Source organism: Nannospalax galili, unplaced genomic scaffold, assembly GCF_000622305.1.
Source record: "Nannospalax galili isolate Female #2095 unplaced genomic scaffold, S.galili_v1.0 scaffold641, whole genome shotgun sequence".
Lineage (NCBI taxonomy): Eukaryota > Metazoa > Chordata > Mammalia > Rodentia > Spalacidae > Nannospalax > Nannospalax galili.
Window position 1 is genome coordinate 1,203,650 of NW_008345311.1, and position 19,473 is coordinate 1,223,122.

At 37.8% G+C, this 19,473-nt stretch overlaps 1 protein-coding gene across 1 annotated transcript in view; it reads right to left on the reverse strand.

Moving 5' to 3' along the window:
• Positions 1 to 16,871, reverse strand: part of Htr2c (5-hydroxytryptamine receptor 2C) — a 293,810-nt gene extending 276,939 nt beyond the window's left edge. The window contains exon 1 of the mRNA XM_008841567.1: positions 16,547 to 16,871. The gene's annotated coding sequence lies outside the window, so the exon portion shown is untranslated. The remainder of the gene's footprint in view (positions 1 to 16,546) is intronic.
• Positions 16,872 to 19,473: the final 2,602 nt, after the last annotated feature.

The following is a 19,473-nucleotide window of genomic DNA, read 5'->3' on the forward strand; positions in this document are numbered from 1 at the left end:
AAAAAAAAAAAAAAGGCAAGAGAAATACTCGAAATACTATGGCATACGTAACATGAAAACAAATTTATTTGAATCTGCCTGTACAATTAACTGTGTGGTCCTGGATAAGATATTTAAATTTTTTTACTTTTAGTTGTCTTATTTGTATAATCAATATAATAATACTGGCCTTAATCAATTCGTTAGGTTGAAAATCAAATAAGAGAAAATATGGAAAAAATGTATAAAAATCTTAAGTATTATCAGATGCAAATTTCATTATAATGTAAAAAATAGGCATACAACTCAAAGGAAGGCATCTTCTGTCTGGCACTGTTTCATGTTACGTAGCTTTTAGTTATACACATGCACTCTTAAAGAATTATATTGATCCCTTTAGTCTTTGGATATACTTTCCTTTTGGGTGTTTAAGGCCATACAGTTGGTCCGGATAAATCAATTTATTTTTACTCTTAAGGCCGTTTGAGGATCTGTTCCTCAGGGGTCACATGGGCTTCAGAGGAGCCCCTGGCTCCTTTCTTTTACTAGTTCCATCTATGTGAAGATAAGTCAAAGGTTCTGCTCTACCATGGTTGGCTTCACTTGGAAGCATGGAGGCAATGTTTCCTTTGAGTTGACCCTCCTCTTTGTAGACTGGACACTGGCTCAAGTCCATCTCATGGAGTCTCCATGGCCTCCTTGATCAAGAGGACAGGTGACTCACCACAGTTACAGGACATTTTGAGAGATACTCATAGTCCCCTAGAGCTTAGTTGACCTAGGAGGGCAAGGAGCCAAAACTGTCCTTTATGTCCCTCTGACCAAATTAGTATAGGCCTCAAAGTATAGTTGTCAGACATCCAAGAAGGTTAGTTCCACCAGTCTAGTACTTTTAGTTACCGTGTGCTATGTAGATAAAGCTTGGGCAAAGACCAAACATTCTCAGATAAACCTTGCCTAAACATGTATTATATTCCTTGAGCTAGTTGTATGTATAATTTGCCAGTAGGTTGTTCAATTAATATGGTTCCCTCTGGTTTTTTAAAGCTATCTAGGCCAGAAGAGGGCTTCGGATTCCTCTGACCTTGGTGGCATTGCACAACATGGGTGCACTCACACATATACAGGCAATACACTTGTACAGATAAAATAAAAAATAATAAAATATTTTTTAAAAAACTAGCTAGGCATTATTTATCTCTCGCATTGTCTAACCCTTCTGCCATGGTTTCCCCACTTAAAGTGCCCCCATTTTTCCCATTTCTCTCTTAATAATACCCTTCTCCTATGGCCCCACCTCTCTTGAGCTCCTTTTATCCCTTTATCCCCAAGTTTCGTTGTATAACCTTCCCTCTCCCCTTCCCTTAAAATAACCCCCTTTCATCCACATCTCCCTTATTAACACCTGTTTCCTACTGTTCTCTTTCAGATTCTTTATTTTCCTTTACCTCCCTGGTTCCCTTTCATTATCCTGGTTCCTGTAGTTATGTCTGGATACAAACTCATTTATAAGGATTTGGTGCTAGGATTCATGTATGAGAGAGATCATATTTCTTTTTTTTTTTATTCTGAGTCTGTTACTTCACTTAATATAACAATTTCTAGTTCCATCCATTTGCCTGCAAATTTCATGGTTTCATCTTTTTTTTACTGCTGAGTGAATCTCCATCATATAATTGAACCACATTTTCATTACCCACTCATCAGTCGAGGGACACTTAGGTTGCTTCCATCTCTTAGCTATTGTGAAAGAGCAGCAATAAACATGGATGTACAAGTGTCTCTGCAGTAGGATGGGTTCCTTCCTTTGAGTTGTTGGCCAGGGTGGCCCAAGAGACTCCCGGACAGTAACCAGTATATCTTATCTAAAGGAATATTGGCAACTGATTGCTGGTAGATGAGGAAGAGCTGATCTTCGTAAAAGAAGGAGCTCTATATAGGCTGACTAGATTCAGCAGATGGACAAACACTGGAGAACTGCTGGGGGCACCAACAACACAGTGGACAGTAACAGGGATGACAGAGTATATGGGCTCCAATGGTGGGTGGGAGGAATATATGGGAAGGTGCCATTTGGGATGTGGATATATAGATGAATAAGATTGTTTGGGAGGTTCTGTATGAAATACACACAAAATATCAACAAATAAGGAAATGAGTTATATTTGAAGAGGAAGCGTAAAATTTGCTCCATGTTAATTAGTAGAGGTGAAACACATTATCATTGAAATCCATCTGATGATTTTATATCCATGCTCAGGTGGATCTCAGAAAGTAACCAACTATCACTAGCAATAATCAGAAACATAGAGATTAGAGACGCATGTGCAAACATCAAAGTGTTAGTAGCATTAAAAATGAGTTTTTCTGTATGAAACAGTATATTTTAAAATGAAATGGAGATCTTTTCTAAAGGTTGAAACCTCATTCAATTTTATGTCTTATAGGGTTTATACTGAGTTCAATATTGTATAAGTGTATTAATTCAACTGTGAACCTAAATTTACAGACAATACTGAAAGAGATCCATCTTTGCTCTGGAAATTGTTATTGAATATGTTAATGCTGTAATGAAATGCTTCTTCTAATCAGGTGGTTATTAAATAAATTATTTTTTAAAAAATTAGTCATACTACTAATAAAGTTGCTCTTGATGACACCTTTAAATGTTTTCATCTGTTTATTGCTTGTGGTGGAAAATAAGATAAATGACAGTAGGAAAGGCAGAAGAGAAAATGTAAGAATAGTTATACGGTTGCAAAACAGTCCTATAATAACAAATAACTTTAAAATATGCATGAAATAGAAAACATTCAAAAATAGGGTGTGCATGTTGGCACAAATCAGTAACTCCCACACTCCGAAGGCAAGGCCAGGGGAATCATGAGCTTGAGGCTAATGTGGTCTGAATATCTACATAGCATGTTCCAGGATAGCCAAGCCTACATAGTGAAACCCTGTCTCAAAAAATCACACACACACACACACACACACACACACACATGCATATATATAAACATATATGTATATATTCATACATTTGTACATATATGAGCTATAAGGTAGCCTAAAAACAATACTAGGAAGAATATCATAAATGTACCTGTTAAACAATATGTAATAAAATAAAGAAATGGAATTCTTACTTTTCCTGAAGATTCTACAAGAATTAATATAATAGAAAGATTTAATGAGAAAATATAACTATATCCAATTTTGTTCTTTACTGTGGGCAGCAACAAATTATCTTTGTTCACAGGTTGACAGTATTGGTCGCAAGAATTCCTAATTTTTTTTTAGAAATTCTTTTTGCATTTTGGTTCTTTTAACTTTTATCTTCTTAACGTCTGCATATTTATTAAACATTTCTGAAAATTAAAACTATTTTGAAGGCTTTTCTTTCCATAGCTCAATGTGTCTGTCATGTTATATTCACAATTCAATATGGCTCAAAATTCCTTGTGGTTTTGTTGAGACGTCTTCTGCAGTCCAGGCTAGCTTTGACATTCATATGTATGTAAGGATGACCTAGAACTCCTGATCCTCCTGCCTCCCCTTCCCAGGTGCTGACATTATGGACATAGGTCACCACAATCTAACAAGGAATACTTTGTTATAAACACTACTGAGAAAAAAATAAATAACAATTATTTTTTATGTAACATTTCTACAGTCTAAAGAATTTGAGTTGGTAAGTGATCTACTAGTGTAACAATAACAACTTGACCTCTTTTGAAAAGGCAGCATTACATCATTAAGTAAGTTCATTTGTGTAGAGTGTGGAGCTGCACTACCACTGAATTTAGACCACCTACAATAATTTTGTTACTTTTGTTACTAATACCTAAAATTTGCTTAAATTCAATTCAAGAAATAAAAAAAGAAAAAGAAAAAAAGGAAAAAAGAAAAAGAAGAGATTTTCACTCATATTTACTTATCTTTAAAGATGAATCATTTCAAATGCAGGGCGCTTGGCTGATTGAAAATGACAGGTCCAAAACTAGAGGTGAGCTGACATTTGTTTTTATAGGAATTTCTTGTGTATTTGAAGAATTACAAAGTTTATTTTCTGGGCCAGAAAAATCTACTATCTGAAATTTGAAGTCGATTTTCTGAACTACAAACTGTCAATGTTTTTCACAAGATTGCAGAATTTGAAAAGATATTAGTAACATTTATCCAGTTTAGCTTCTTCTTTCCCCCAGTTTTGAGTACTGGACCCAAGATTTCAAGTACCCTAGGTATGTGCCCTACCTCTGAACTTCCCATAATTTCCTCTTTTAACAGCAAAGCACACAGAGACTCATGAAAGACTAGACCTCAGGTCATTTAACTCTGAATTTGAAGCTTAAAAACCCTTTTCATAGTGTCTGTGTATTTTTATGTATTAATTATTCAGAAAGTATATAGTGAAATAAACCATAATGCATAACAGTATATGCATATAAACATGAATAAATATAATCATTGTCTAGAGTTTATAATGTGGTAAAGTAGATAAGACTCAAATTAAAAACAGAAATAATGCATATGAAACTTTTAACACCATGCCTGGCAGATAAGAGGCACTGAAATTTGAAGTATAGGCTCAAAACCAAGGAACAATAATACCATAAAGTATAATACGCTATTTTCTATTTAAATGGTATAAAGTCCATTTTCCTTAAAGTTGAAATGGAAATCTTGGTGATTTCATATATGTAATTAGGTGATGTTTTTAGTATGATCGGTGGCTCTTTCTACACTATATACATACGTACATACATACAACCATAGCATGATATATATATTTTAATTTATTATTTTTATTTTATGTGTATGCATGTATTGCCTGCATGTAGGTAAGTGCACCCATGTTATGCAATGCCTGTGGAGGTCAGAAGAAGCTGTCGGATCAACTGGGACTGGAGTTATGGACAGTTGTTAGCTGCCATGTGAGTACTGGGATTCGAACCCAGGTCTTCTACAAGAACAACCAGTGTTCTTAACCACTGAGCCATCTCTCCAGCACAGCATGTTATAATTTAAAGCATTATTTCTTGGTTTTCTGTTTGCTTTGAGATAGGATCTTGCTATGTAGTTCATAGTAACTTCATTTGTAACCCAGGCCAGCCACCAACTCACTATTCTCCAGCCTCAATCCTGTGAACACTTGGATTGCAGGTACACACTACTTCTTGCTTCTTGACCTTTTCAGTAAAACATATTTCTTCCTCACTCCCTCTGGAAAACAGTGCATTCGCCGCTGAATAGCATGAGAATTTGTTTGCAGCCACGTCCTAACTTCCTCTACTACTAGAAGTTCATTATCTCATAACTGACCTGGTACTCTATTTTTTTCTTGGTGTGTCACAACTGCTTTGCCACCTCGTTGACATTAACTCTATAAATGCTTTGTATTTTTGTGCATTGTGGTATGAATATAGGATGGGTATAGCTCAAATATGGGACAGAGTGATTTTCTGGAGTGACATTTAAAGAATTTCCTATGAGAGTCTATAATTACAATGAAAATAAAAAAAATATTGGTCCACCTGAACAACATTTTGGAAAAATATTAGAATTGTTTCAATGGAATTTATTGGAAAAAATGATTTAAAAGTGACTCCAAAACAAAAAAAGAAATACAAGAATTACCTCAAATGACATGCGAAAATAAAGAAATCTGGAGAGGGAGGTAGATAAATTTAAAATTATTTCTAGCAAGGAAAATAACAAATACATTCTGTGTTATTCTATACAGAAACAATTAAACAACTTTTGTTGTTTTAGCAGTCTGAATCAAGAGATTTAGAATGCACTATGTGTCTGAACAAATTTGGCTGTTCTTCTGAAAATGTACTTAGTCAAAGTAAAACTGTGAGGTGAATAAAATTATTTTGCAGCAATATATTATCTTATCAAGTTTTGGGTATTTTTAAGTTTTGACTAGTTTCATTAAATCATGAGATTTATGATAGTTATCTCCATATCTTTTGTTCAATATTATATGTCAACTAATATATAAATTTATATACACAACAATCATAAAACTTCATATATGAATATATGATTCATATAATCTGCATCTCTGTATTGGTAACTTTAGGGAAGTAACTCATTGAACCTCAGTGGTTTCTGTATTCTGCATTTGCTCCAGACACAAAGGCTAGCTTGGCAGACACTTATAGAAAGATTAGTGTATCACATTTACAGTTGTGCACGCTGAGTCTAAAGTTAAGCAAGTGGTTGACCCACTTTCCTCATTTATTCTGAGTGGTAGAATAGGGAGAATAGAAAACAATGTTATGTATTCTATAAGTTTTAAAATTATATTATTGTGTAGAATTTCCTTTTCATTAAGGAAGTGTTATATGATTGTTACTTGTTTATCATCCAAGAAAATATTGGAAGCATATTAGGCCCTCAAAATAACACTAGGGCTTTAATAACTTCCTGAAAGTTCATTAGTCGTCATCATATTTTACTTAACTAATTGGAATATTTAGATGAATGATAAGGACAGTACAATTTTAATAGATTTACTTAAATAAAACTTTAAAAATTGCCTGAGGTTTGGCAGCAGCAGCATAAGAAAGTGATAGACTTTATCCAGTGGGAGAAGGGAGATCATTGTTCCATCTAATGAATCTGCAACTTAAATAATATTTGGGGGGATCAGGAATCATGGTATCAATGAGCAATATTGGGTGCATAATTCTCTCCTAGAAAATCACTTCTTTGCAATTTGTAATTTTCAGTGTTTTTAAAGTAAATATATGGCAGAAGAACAGAGATAAGTCTATCAATAAATCTATTCATTTATGCTCCCTTAAGCTATGCGTTGAAAAATAGTGTTTGATTAGTACAAGATTCTCCCTGTTTACTTTCACCAAGAATAAAAGTATCTAATACTCTCTGAAGTTCCTTTAGACCATAATTTAAAATGTAAGACATGGCCTCTTAAACTTTTGTATATCAATGACTAATCAAACAATGTTAGAACAATATACAAACAAGCCTCACATTATAAAATTAAACTTAAGTGTTGAAAATTACAAAAACATAACAACACATTCATGATCTTATCACTCAAGACAGCTCAGTAATAATAATATCTGATGTCCTGCAATTATAAGATATGTAAAATTAGGCTGACCCATTAACCCATATCACAAAATAGGTATAGGTCTGAGTTTATTGGTTAAAGCCTAAATAACAATGAAGTTATAGAATAGAGCTAAAATGTGAAAATTATCCTAACATGTAGTCAATAGAATGCTCTCTCTTATGTATACATACATGCATGCGTGTGTGTGTGTGTGTGTGCGCGCGCGCGCGCGCACGCACGCGTTTCACCATGAAATAGAAAATAAAACTGTGTAGCCTGGGATTAAATTTTAGCTAAGATATCAATATTTGTAAGTCTTTAATTGTCCTAAAATATATTCAGAGAAGTCATTTTGTTAGTGCTTTACTTCTTGCATGTGCAAGTATACTAAATCTCTATTTTTAATTTTTCACCTGCTCTCTTTTACTGTAATCATTGGAAAGTAAGTTAATAGAATTCACAACATAATCAAGGTTTGTTAACTGATTAAATATTATAGACAAATATTATGTCATATATAAGGGCAGTCACCAAATGCTTACTGCAAGAGGCAGGGCTTGAACCAGACCTAAAAAACCAGGTAGGCCTGAGGAAGGTTTGGTAGGGAGAGCTCCATACCACAGTCTTCCAATATTCTCTGTTTCTCCAGTATTGCTAGCAACTTTCTGTGGTTCCAGTCATAGACTTCTGGAGCTTCCGTTTTCCTGTTTAAATGTCAATATACAAATTTCTCTAAAGGCTCAAATATGATTGTTGTTGTTGTAGTAAAACAAAGAATGCAAATCACGTACAACTGAGTCCACCCTGCTGTAGTATCGCCTGCCCCTTTGCACTTGTCTCAACCCTCTATACAAAAGCATCATTTCCCTGTGCTGTATTAGTATAATGCCCTTGAGCTTCACTTTGCTGTTTCTTTAATCTTTCCTTCCTTCCCTCCCTCCCCCCTTCTCTTCCTTCCTTCTTTCTGTCCTTCCTACTTTCCTTCCTTCTATCCTTCCTTCCTTCCCTTTCTCTTCCTTCCTTCCTTCTTTCCTTCCTTCCATCCTTCCTTCCTTTATTTCTCAAATAAGGTCTTGCTATGTACCCTAGGTGGGCCTTAAATTTACAGTCTTTATGCCTCAGTTCCTGAACGCTGTGATTAGAATCCTGGCCACCACACCATCTTTCATTCAGCTCTTCACCTCTCAGTCTCCTAGCATCAGCATTATTTTCTTATTTGACCTGCTATATTCTTAATTGATAGACAAATTATGTGAAATGTTACATGCCTATATTATTGCCTATATAACTGCAGATTAAGATTAATGGAGGTTATCAATAATGACATCTTTATATTCACATCAAACTGTTCAAAGCCTATGTTCAAAGTCTAGTGGCTATAGTATAAAACGATTCCTTTAGGATGTTCTGTGTAATATACATACACACAAAAAAATTAACAAATTTTTTACAAATGTATTATATTTGAGGAGGAAGCATGGAAATTTACATCATGCTAATTAGTAGAGGTGATAAACATTACCATTGAAATCTGCCCAATGACTTTATAGATATACACAAGTGCCAAGGATCCAAGTGCAACCGATTATGACTAGTAATAATCAGACACATACAGATTAGAGATGCAAGCGCCAACACCTCAGTGTTAGTAGCAAAAACAATGAGTCAGTCTGCAAGGAACAATGTATTCTAAAATGAAACAGAGATCTTTTTTAAAGGTTAAAAATTCATCCAATTTTATGTCTTACAGGGCTTATACTGAGTTCAATAACATATAACTATATTAATTCAACTGTCAACCTGGCATGACTGTTTGCTAACTTTTTCCTGAAAATTTGGGCTTTTGTTACTCTTTTATGATAGACAAAAGAATGGGGGAGTCGGGGTCCAGGCAACGTTAATGGGAAGTGGGGACAATTTAATTTCCTCAGGTGGATCCTTGTCCATACCTTACCATGGGCCACTGTCATTAAATCAGTTCCTTGAGAGATATAAAGGCAAGGGGTAAGGATGTGAGGCACCAGAATGGAACACCTTCGATAGTATAAGCATGGATGCACTGTTGGAAACTACTGGTGAACATGAATAAAACAAATGGATAAGATTGCTTTTTGTATGACACATCATCACAACAAAAAACATAGTGAAAGAATAAAGAAGAAAAACTTCACGGATCACTGAGTGCTTAGCTATTTTCAAAGAAAAACATATACTGATACTATTTTTTCATGGTGGTGGTGCTGGTGGTGTGTGTGTTTTGAACCCAGGACCTCATACATGCTAAACAAGTATTCTACTACTGAGATACACCCTGGCCCTTCAACGGTATAGTTTTTAATTATATGTTTATGTGTATGCATGTGAGTGTACATTTATTTTGTGTATGTGTATGGGGGGGGCATGTGCATGGCACAGTGTACAACTTTCTGGAGTTGGTTCTCTTCTTCCACCATGTGGGTCATCAGGTCACTGGGTTTGATGGCAAAAACCTTTATTACCAAGCCATTCTGCTGGCCCTTCTCTGATTTTTTACATAGGCATTGTTAACTACAAACTTCCCCCCTAGAACTATTTTCCTTGTATCCCACAAGATATAGTATGTTGTGTATTCATTCTCATTCAATATCAAGAATTTTTTTAACGACTCTCTTAATTTCTTCAATTTTAAGCATCATTCAGTAGCATATTGTTCAATCTCCATGAATCTGTATATTTTCTGGAGTTTCTATTGTCGATTTCTAGTTTTATTCCATTGTGATCAGATATAATACAATAAAGGATTTCTATTTTCTTGTAAAAAAAAAAAAAAGTATACCGCATAACAACGTGATGACTGGATTCAAAACTGCCAAGTATCAGGCTTGGGTTTGTTCATTTCATTTGAGTAGGTCATTTCACCTGTTTGTGTGGGGGCTTCTGTTTGCCCAAATACAAACTATGAATAATATTATGATCACACTTGTGGTAGTTGAGGGGATTAAATAAGAAAACATATAAACCCCTTAGAAATGTGTATAATATAATGTCAATGAATAATGGCTATTATTGCTATCATACTTCGCTTCTCTCTTAAGAAAAAGAATTACTAACTTGGGCAAGTCTTCTTGCCTTGATTATAGAAAACTATACATGAAAAGCATTAAATGAGTCTTGATTCCTGAGCTAAAACGGAAGATATGTGAGTTTGTAACGTACTTATAAAAAGTTGGGGAATGCATGAAATTTATTCAAAGCCATTTTAGTAATGACGTTAAAAGAGAAATTACTTTTCATTAAAATAAATCAACAACAACAATAAAAAACCTAAACCAGTCCATTCATTGACATTCTGGTCTAGATATTAGCTGTCAAAGTTTTGATAGTATTTAGTTATTTTTAATTTTTGTACTATGTGCACTCCACATCCTATTATTACTAAGAATTTATCTCTGAATATGCACCCCCTCTACCTCACTCCCAATCTAACTGCTTCATCTTCTGCAGAAGGCCAAATCCGCTATTGACTTTCTTTCCTCCAAGGCCTGGCTACTACATACTACAGGAGTTGAGTTTGCTCCTTGGAGACTTGAACTCATTCGGTCTCTATTGCTCACTCCTTTACTCAGAAATGTTCTCCATTTCCTATTCTCTAGAAGTTATCTTGTACTTACCATCCTTAGTAATGCAAGTAATGTTTAGAACCTTGGGGCAAATGAAATGGCCATTGCTGACCACTTATAACTTATCAAAGTTTTACCATGTTCCAGAAGAAACTTTGCTGTTAGAATTATGATTTGGAATGGAGTACCGGCTCATGGGAATATTTAATGGAAAATACATAATCTGAAAACACATATGTTAACTACAAACTTAAAAAATGAGAATATAATATGTAGGTCTATAAATCATCCATCTTATATATTCTTAGCATTGAGTATATATTTTAATACTAAATCTTATTTAAATCTAGAGTATCAGAAAATTATGATGGCAACACATATTTTGATCCAACTTCTCAATATCTGCTGTTCATAGTACAAATAAACATAAATGTCTTATAGGGTACAATTAAAAATCCTAGGTATATGTTTATGTTCAGTGACAGTGAAATTTCAGGCTGAGTTCCATAAGATTGTCTTTTCTCTTCCCTCAAAGACCTAAAGGAGATACACTTTCTGTATAATGTTACCAGAATAAGCATATCAACAATTTAGGATGTAACAGTAAATTCATCCAAATTCAGTCTCAATCCTTGGTCAAATTGAGAAGGAGAAATTTACCTTGCATATCTTCCTGATTTCTCTGTGACATATTTAGACAAACCTCTGAGAGTGGCAAATATAAGAATAGAGTAGAGAAGTGAAGACAGGTAACATAGGTGTGCAATCCAAGGCCAGGAATACAGGAGGAGTTGATGAGAGTGTGAAAATCTTGCAGAGTAGTACTGAGGGCCGAGATGGATTTAGAAACAATAGTGTGTGATATTTTTAGCTTTTTTCCATTGATGCTCAGCAATCAAGGTAGAAAACAGGGTACACTCACCCCAAACAGAGGAGGGTTAAAATGGGGCAGTACGTGGGCATCAAGGAGTGTTCATTCTGTGTGATGACATACAGTGACATGACTGATGCAGTGTCAGACTAGGAAGAATAGGAAGTAAAGCCACAAGAAGGCATTATTATTGGAAGCTTTCTGAAGGGCCTTCCAAAGTACTGGTGAGGTTATTGAGTAAATAGAAAGGAAGAGGAGGAATGTAAGGACACTGGAAGTCAAAATTTAGAGTACTGATTCTGAATGTAAAATTTTAGAAAGTCATACGCTGTAGATGTGGCAATGAAAAAGAAAATAGACTAAAATGTTACTTGGCAATCTTTTTGGACACTGAAGTCTCCATAGAATGACAAGATAAAAATGGAACAGTAAGAAACAGATGTCAACAACTTCAACATAAATGTAGAACACTAAGAAAAGAAATATTGGAATGGTGTAAGCTTCAATAAAGGATTGTTTGCATAAAACCAAAAGAGATATGTTCCAGTATTTGAAGGTTAGAAAAGGAAGTAGGCCAATTTTAATCACAACTTCGAGCATGCACATATAGAGAGAAGCAATAAGATTCATGCAGTGGGGAAAGATGGAGGGTAAGAAGTAACTAATTTGCATATCTGTCAGGAAGTAAAAGAACTTCTCTGTTGAAAACCAGGTTTGGTTAAAGCAAGGAGGCAGAGGAAATGCAGTGAAAAAGCTGAGGATTGCTCCTTTCTAGTGCACTGTTGTCCAATGATCTTCCTACAGTCATGATAATTACCTATGAACTTTAGGCACTGGTTGAATTGTGGTCTGTGAGAAAACTGGATTTATCTTCTGATTCAACTCAATTAAATTTCAATGCCAACGTGTGGCTGCTGGCTGTTGTATGAGATACTGCAGTTCTAAAGACTTTCTGATAGCTGTAGATGTATTTATGCTTCATTAATGGGCAATAATATTAGGTTAGCTCTCTAAGTGGATCTTTGTATTTAAAGAAAAAAAATGCTTAAATTAAAGAAGGAAATTCCTGAATGTAGGATTTCAAATGCCAGGAAACACCATAAAAGCAGTTTGTGGGTCAAAAGACTTTTTCTAATGCTTCTCAAATTAGACCATGTAACCGGACATCTGTAAATCAGGGTAATCTTAATTATTATATCAAATGCCAGATAAATGTATAGTATTATAACTTGCAAGTATCTTTAGGAAAGTGCAGATGGTACAGTTTTAACTTCATCTGGAAGGATGAATCAGAAGAAGGATGAAGTAGAGATGCTGGGTAGAGGAAAGCAAGCATAAGATTCCAGCTTATGTGCATCTTATTGAAATCCTTCTCCTACTATTCCAAGGGTTCATTAACATATCAGAGGTAATTACCAAAGCATTTTTGAGGTTGTGCATCAATATTAAATATGATGGTGTCTGGTTAAATGATGATGCATTCCAAGTTCTTTGCTAGCTGCAATATTAAGAATGTAAAATAGAGATTTCTAGGGAGTTCTGCAGCAGTGCTCTCAGGATATGAAGAAATCTTAAAATGTTTTGATGAAAAGCAGTGATGGAGAGACTAACTGGTTGAACACTCATTAGATAAGGTTATTGGTAATTTCCTTCTGAGACTCAATAGTGCATTACATAGAAAAAGTAACAGGCATTTTGTAATGGTGGTAAGTGATAATATAAAATATTGCTTCATGCAATTATTCAAAAATACTTTAAACAGTTTCACAATTAACAAATGATAATTTGTCATATTAATATGTATTATATTACTGTGTTATTGTATTATAATAATATCTGATTAACCCAATTTATGATCAAGTTTCCATAGTTGACTTATGACTGCTTACTTAATGAGACATAATTAAGCATTTCTTTTACTAGACCATAAGCTTTACCATATCTTCTCCTAAAATAATGTCAATACAAGTGTTTTATACACATTCGTATATATATATATATTTGTTTTATGAGGTAATCTACTGCTATATAAGTGAAGCGGTAAGACACACTTTAATGATCTTAACCAAATAGTCTGGAAATAAGGGAGCCATTAGATACAAGGACTTAATTATTATTTTGCAGTGGGGCTCAGCAAACTGCAACCTTCTTCAGTTTCAGGCCTTGAGCAATTTAAGAGGCACTGAGGATACTTAATGTTGGTTGCTGATAATTTCTCCCCAAGATTTTTCTGTGTGCTTCATTTTTTTTTTTTGAGACCTATATGGCTATTATTTGGAAGAAATAAAAAATTGAACAGCAAAATAATTGATTCATTCAGATTTCAGACTATTACTGAGGTTTGGAAATTTACTAGCTAAATGAAGAAATAGTACTGAATAAATTCCAAATAGCTGTGAGAATTCTGCAAATCTAAGAGAATTTTAGAATTTATTTTTCAGAAATGCAATCTACCATCATCTGTGAACCACAGTGGGTAAAGTGCTCAAGTTGCTTAAATCCTTAGTGGATTACCAACACATTGTCAGAGATATCTGGCTTAAAATTAAGAAAAAAATTTGTTGCAGTGTTGGGGATTAAACCCAGGGCTTTGTGCATGCTCGGCAAGTGCTCTGCCCCAGCCCAGAACTTTTAGTTTTTATTTCTATTGCCAAAGAAATACGTATGTTCTTTCCAGGTAGCCAGGTAAGCACAAAGGAATACTACTTATTGCCTTGTCTTAAATTAATTTATGAGAGGATATTTTGAAATGAGGAGGAAATTGAGTGGAAAAAATAATATGGGAGATAATACTTTCCTATTCATAGCAATGCTATGAAGATTATAGGAAATAATGCATATATGCAATGCTCTTGAATCCCTGCGTGGCATCCTAGAGGTTCTTCAAAATGTTAGTTCTCATTTCCTTCTTCTTCCTGTGGATTCATACTGCACCAAAATCTGTCATCTTATTACCTGAAAAAGTCATCAATGTCTTCCATGACAATGCTACATGGGAAAATAAATAAATTTATAAAAGCCATAGAAGCAGAAAAGAGTTAATAGCCTTCTCTATATTGTGCAGACAGAAAATTCCTGCCAGTGTTGTAAACACCCAAATCCTACCTCGACTTTGCAATCACAAGCCTTATCCACCTTCTGAATTTCAGGATTTGCATTGGGCTTGTTGCTGTAGATGATAGGTGCTATTAAAAGAGAAATTACGTGCATAGAGCAATTTTTTTCTTCCCTCTCCAAGAGGACTAGAAGAATAAGTTTAGTGAATGAAAAACATGATTAAATATTCCATAACCTACCTCATTAAATTACAGGAAAATTGAGTAGCCCCTACCTATGGTTTTGAGGTAGGGAGTTGTAGGTGATTTTCAAACAGAAAGGTATGAAAGGAAGTATATTATTTTGTAAGAACCATATTGGTTGCTCCATATTGGTTGTTATTTAAATGCTGCAAAATGATCATGGGAGAAATCATTTTCTGTAGGGCTTGCTAATTGCCCTTTATCACTGTCTGTAAATGTGTAATGCAGGCAACAACTCCTTTCTACTGCATTCATGTGTGTGTATGTGTGTGTGTGTGTGTGTGTGTGTGTGCGTGTGTGTGTACATATGCAAACTTCTTAATGAAAATCTGAAAGTCTGTCCTGAACCCACGTCTCTTTTCATCATTGTTTGTATGAGGTCATGATTGTCTGCAAACTGGGAATTCAGTGATTACTCACTGCGCAACATCTTCTTCCCCCACCCCACTCCCAACCCTCACAGTTTAGTTCAATACCAGTTTTCCCTGGTGAGAGCTTTCTTTGGTTAACCTACTAAAAGTTATGTGGTGAGGGGCATAAGCACTTAATGTCTCAGCTAAGCCTTTCTGAGTGGAACTTACACTGGTGAATATTAATGAAGAAGATGCCCAGTCCTGACAGTGATTCTGAACCAAACTAAATATCCTCTGCTTATTGTCACCCACTGAGTGTGTTAGAGGAGCACTGCCACTTAAAATAAGGAGATCTTTTACAAAAGTCACAGTGCTTGTCACCCCAGTTGCATATTACTACCTAATAGGAAGCAAAAGGCAAAGGGCATGGCGCAGAAAAGAAACAAACACACAGACAGTTTTTGCAATGACGAACTTTATGTGGCACCAGGAACCGGCAACCTGTTCATCTTTAGCAATTCCGTGGTATGCTGTCAAGAATGTCAGGTTAAACTGAGCAAAGGAACAAGGATAAAAGGCAGTGATGGAATCTTTTCCGCAAGCCTTTCCAAAATATAAAGCTGAGGCCAAATGGCTTAGGTAAGCTAATAAAAAGGCTCACTTATACTATCCTTTTAAACTTACGTGACCATCAGCAACGCTGTTCAAATTCAGCCAACAGCTGTTAGATCAAGACACAGATCCGCAGTGTGTTATTTCCCAGACTTACGTGTTCACTGAGACCCTCCGAAAATGTGGGGTCGGTTTCAATAAAAACATAATAGAGGATCATTCGCCACCCCCCGCCCCTGCTTTCATTACCTCATACCTTGAGCCCCCTCTCACTTGGTCCCATTCTGATTTCTTAAGAAGGTAAACAGTCACACCTTCTTCAGCCCACCCCTCACCCAGAGATCCCCGCGAGTTTTTCTCCTCCCTATTCCTCTCTCTGCCCTCCTTCCTCTCCTCTCACTTCTGGAGACCCCACCCCAAGTCTTAGTGTTTTATCTGAGCTCTGAGCGCGGGATTCTCTAGATCCTCGCGTCCCTCTAGCGCCTACATCCCGAGTCCGGCCCCCCAACCTCCTTGAGAATCGGGTGTTTACCTAGTGAAACCCAGCTCCCTGCTCCTTCCAGAGACCCCAGTCTCCTCAGGATCTGGGCGCACAGAGTCACTCCCCACCCTGCGCCCCGGTCAGTGTGGTCCTGCTGGCTGCAACCATTCTTGAACTGTCCACCCTTCCCCACTCCACTCCCCCACCCCCCGCCTAAATCATTAGTGTCTCGGCTAGCAAAGCCGCCGGGGGTCCAACTTACCACTAGCGTCCGGGAGGAAGATCAAGCAGCGGTCGCCGCGGCGGCAGCTAGACGAGAAACGGACTCGGCTGCAATCGCCCAGCGGAGCCCGCGGCAGTCGGTGCGCTGCGCTGAGCTGCGCGCCGCAACCTGGCCTCTCAGCAGAGGAAGAAAAGAACGGAGGGAGCTCGGCGAGATGGGAAGCGCCTGCAAGTCGACCTCCAGTGGGCGACCGTGCGCCTCCCGGCAAGGTTTAGCTGGTGTGATTCCACTATCCTACCCTAGCTTAGTAACTGACACCTCCAGCATCACCGCGCCAATCGCTTAATTCTTCTTCGATGGCCCCTAACTAACTACACTATTCTAAACGGACGAAGGCCACCACAGGAGCACCACGACGATCTCGACAAGGACTCCGACGACAACGACGTGCAGAATGAAGGAAAGTTCATATGAAATAGGTAGGTAAGGGAAAGACAGGCCAAAGGAGCAGCCAAGACTACCAGTCTTGCTGCTCCAAAGGCTGAATCAGAAGGATCAGTGCACGCGAGGAAGGTAGCTTCCTCGGCAGCACCAGAGCGCCTACCCAGCGCTGGTGAAGCTGCACTGAGCTCTTGGGCCAAAAGCGTGATGAAGGGAGGGGCCAAGAGCAGCCAATCAGTGCCTAGCATTACTCTGCTCAGGGCCTGTTTGGACCAGTCTTTTAGTGCGTCTGGAACCTGCTAGCAAGGTGACTAGAGACCCTGTGGCGTGGGTGGAATGGTGATTAATTTGATTCATAAGACCCAGAGACTGGGAGAAACTGAGGTCATCCATGGCACCAGATTCGGGGGGGAGGTGCTCGGGGGGAGGGAATCTTTGTCAAGACTGAACCTTTCAAAGGTTCAAACAACAACACTCCTTAACCGCCCACTCCCCACCACCATGTATTTGAATTCCAGGAACATATTTCCCAAGGCTTGTTGGTTTCACTGATCCTTGAAACACCCTCCTAGAGTCTCCATTCCATCAGGAACAAGGACGCATTGACAGAATCCTCACTCAAAGGCCACAATCCTATTTGATGTCCTGCTTCCCCAGCGCTGCCCTCATCCCCACATTCAAAGGGAGAAAGGAAAGCCTTTGGGTTTCAAGATCTAAGGCACAGGATTTCTCCCTCACACTCTGTTAAGGGTTTATAAACACACCTTGGAGGGCTGCTCATTCTTTGGGGGGGGGGCTTTGAATCTTCCTCCTGCAGAGTTTAAGGGGCCACAGTTAGTTGCTCAGCCAGCTGTCAAGGTAAGGTCAGAGATAACCCCCAAAAGGCTCTCTTTTGAAAACTTCGGTGTGCTCTGTATGCTCAGCTTCCACATTAACAGGAAAGTGCCTCACCGCAGGTGCCCTCAGTGTCCTGCAGCAGCAGGAGGCGCAGAGGTTTGGGGGGGGGATGACCTTGACTAAGACACCTCAGTAACATCAAAACCAAGTCCAGAAGTGGGGATTCACCCACAGACAAGGAGGTTAAAGCAGATTTTTCTATGAGAGAATGAATAATTGGGTTAGTTGTGGTGGTGCAGTGGGTGATTGTCCCTGGTCTTGGCCGCGGATCCTCAGCACCAAAGGATGGCAGACGGGAGAAGTAGAGACGGGCTCCCCACTGTTCAGAGGTAGTTGTATCAAAGTAAGAGATGCGGAATTTGGTACAGCTTTGTGGGACCCAAAGATGGAACAGTGATTATACAGATGAGACTGCAAAAAGTCGTCATGGTGCTCTGGAGGGTCAAACTCAGAAGAATGGAGAAGGGAAGGGAGCGGCTGGGATTGTTGGCCTCAGGAGCTATAGAAATTAGGATCCCAGGATGAGTTGAAAGAAAAGAAAAGAGTTGGGTCCCTTTATCTTTGGCGCCCTGGGGCCAATAATCTCTCTCTGTGCCTCTAGATTTGTAAGAGGCTCTTTATATTCTAAGAAGGGCATTTGGGAATCCTGATTCTCTCCATCGTTAAAAAGTTCAAGTACTTTGCAGGGTTTTGAAATTTAATTTGGTAGTTGAATACACTGTCCACACCCAGGTTCTGTTTCGCAAAGGAAAAATCCATCGCAGTTTTCTTGAAGCATCTGTTGCATACTACTGTATGGTGCTGCAGGTGGCAGAGACAGCGCTGCCAAGTCCCACAGCACAACACTAGCATCTTTAGAAACGCTTTGTTAACGAGAACTGTTTTATAAATATCAAAGATAAAACGTATGTCTTCTCTTGAAATAATTAAGCACACATCTTTAAAAACTTCCCAAGTGTCTTCATGCCGCCCAACGTGGAATACATTCATCCTGTCTTTTCTGGCGCGATTTCTCTTTATTTTGTTGGAGGCTGAGACATTTATATTACTTCAAAAACTTAAATAGTAATTCCTATGATATATTCACTAAGGAAAATTAGCCCTCTGAGGTCTGTGCAGGACATAGCATGTATCGAAACCTGTTCTCTTTTACCAGTTTCCGCGGGAACCGGCTTGGAGAAATTGACCACTACAAATATAATTAGGAGGACCAAAGTAATAATGACAATAATTATAATTATTCTTGTTATTACACATTTAGAAATTTAGGCTATTCTCTCCTTCCTGGGAAAAGAAAAAGTATGGCGATAAGAAGTGAAGACACCCTGTAATGGGAAGAGTTTCCGTGTGGCAGAAAGTTAGCTAGCAAGGCAATTGGCAGAAGTGTGCTCAGGCTTCAGAGTTCTAGAAGACTGACAGCTGCAGGCCAGTTTGCCTTTGAGCGGCGCTGTGGCCGCGGTAGCGAGCCATAGATGCCGATAGCTTGCTGGGTGCAGCCCGGCTCCTGGCGCCGGGTTTGGCTGTGAGCAGAGGTTCCGTTTTCTTGGCTTCTGTAGCGCACCCCGCCTGCCTGGGTTCTCTAGGCAGAGGCTTGGCTGAGAGCTGGCCGAACTGACCAGCTTTGGAGG